This window comes from Schistosoma mansoni, assembly GCF_000237925.1.
Source record: "Schistosoma mansoni, WGS project CABG00000000 data, supercontig 0160, strain Puerto Rico, whole genome shotgun sequence".
NCBI lineage: Eukaryota > Metazoa > Platyhelminthes > Trematoda > Strigeidida > Schistosomatidae > Schistosoma > Schistosoma mansoni.
In genome coordinates this window covers 177793-179970 of record NW_017386051.1, presented here as the reverse complement: position 1 = coordinate 179970, position 2178 = coordinate 177793, and the positions used below count along the sequence as shown (strand labels likewise).

Sequence of the window (2178 nt, the reverse complement as noted above, 5' to 3'; positions counted from 1 at the left end):
AGAATCATATGCCTTAAACAATTGAGAGAACAATTTACACAGTTTAGAATTAACTAAATTTCAAAAAAGCGGAATCAATTTTTTATGTAAGTGAAAGATAAATTACCTCGTCTGGTAGCCTCTATGTATATCAACCAGTCCCGTTGTTTTTTGTGAAATAAGATAGATTCTCTGTAGCTACTGTTCCCCTTCAACTTGTCACGAGAACACAGCAGTAAGTGGATGACTGTTCTCATTTCGAGTGATTACAATAAAAGTTTTCTCATAAATTTTAATGACTTCATTTACGTAATAATTCATTAAGAATCAGTATTGACTTCAAGAGTCATATTTGATCATAACAAGGATTGATCAAATAAATGTAACTGGATATTTATACTGATATTTCTCATAAATTAGAATGTTCATTTCAAATGCAATATTGTTAACTGTAATGTCAGGCACTAATGGTAGTGAAGTGAACGAGAACAAAAATGGGTACAATTGTCAATCGTCTCAGACTCTACAGTTCCTTAGTTTTCATACCAATCGTTCTTTTCTCCTGGAGCCTCTTAACCTTCTATCTCCAGGCATTTCACTTTCGATTGATGGTACGTACTACTTATATCTGTTGAAAACATTAGCACACACCACAATAGTAGTTAGGGTGAAGGTTTTTTACTCAAACTGATCAGACTGTTCTGTTTTGTTCAAGTTTTGTACTCTTTTATAGTAAACAGCCATGAACATGCTATGAACATACTATGAACATTCAGGTTTTACGGTGAACATGATACCCATTTTCGGATCGATGTATTAAAATTTTAAAGGTTATATTTTCAGATTCAGTCAGTTCAAGATATATAGTGATAATTGGTTAATCACATTTCCCTTTGCAAATAAATGATTCACATCAGTCATCAATCTTCACATGAAATTTTCAGTTTGCTAAATAGTATCCGTGAATTTTCAGTTACCAATCCATTAATGTCATGAAAGGTTATATAAAATGTTTGAAACGTTTTACAATCGGGTTGTATCCATCACATTTGTCTGGTTTTCAGTTTATTTAACCGATGAATACAGTTTAGTATAGTATGACTTTACTAAAGATTATATTTCAGTCATTTGAAGTTATTCACATCTATCTGCTATAAGCCATATCATTGTAGTGTAATCTAACATGATATGATGAAAAACATAAATCTATTTCAAAAATTATGACTTTTACAAAGACTTTATTAAAAAATTATAGGACACACATTGGGGAAATCACCCAACTGAGTCACAGGGCAAGCCCTCACATGGGATCCTGAAGGCCAAATGAAAAGAGGAAGACCAAAGAACATATTAAGTCAAGAAATGGAGACAGACATGAGAAGAATGAAAGAAAATTGTAAAGAACTAGAAAGGAAAGTTCAGGACAGAGTGGGTTGGAGAATGTTGGTCAGCGGCCTATGCTCCATTGGAGGTAACAGGCGTAAGTAAGTTAATAAAAATTACACTCTAATATTCAGTACTGACCAATCAATTAAATAGTCTTAAACATATACATGTACAAGTTTTGAGGTATATGTATTGAGCTTAGGATTATATCAGCCAGGATTTAGGTTCATCACCGTGTCTATTTTTTTCTCTTAAATTCAATTAACTTCAATACATACTTGTAACTGAAGACAAAATGAAATTAACCTATTTTCTGCTATTGATGTTGAGATATATAAATTTGGATAATCATTACATTACTGGTCCAACTAATCAGTTAAATATACAAACAGCTAGACAGAATAACTGATTGAAACAGTCAGAATAATGAAAAACAAAGATGGATAGTGGTTAGCAGTGGAATGCGGGACGCGCGTTTCGTCCTATTTGGGACTCGTCATTTGGATGTACCTGCATCTCAGAGTTGGTGTTCACTCTGGGACTCGAACCCAGTACCTTTTGCTTCAAACGCCGTCGCGTTATCCACTCAGCTACTGATTCCTGATAGCCACTTGTTTGTGCAATGGGACGAAGTTGAAATTCATTTAGTATTTTCACAGTTGAAATCATGAGTCAATCGAAGCTAGACCATCATGGAAAACCTGGAAGCACTGGACAGCCGTTTAGTCCTATTGTGGGACTCCTCAGCAGTGCGCACCCACGATTTCGTCTAGTGAGATTCGAACCCATGACCTACCAGTCTCGCTTCAGAAC

General features: G+C 34.7%; 1 non-coding gene across 1 annotated transcript; it reads right to left on the bottom strand.

Annotated features, from left to right (window-relative positions):
• Positions 1–1895: 1895 nt before the first annotated feature.
• Positions 1896–1962, bottom strand: Smp_tRNA_01732_Pseudo_TTG.1.1. Its single transcript has one exon. It is a non-coding gene (tRNA).
• Between the last annotated feature and the right edge of the window lie 216 nt (positions 1963–2178).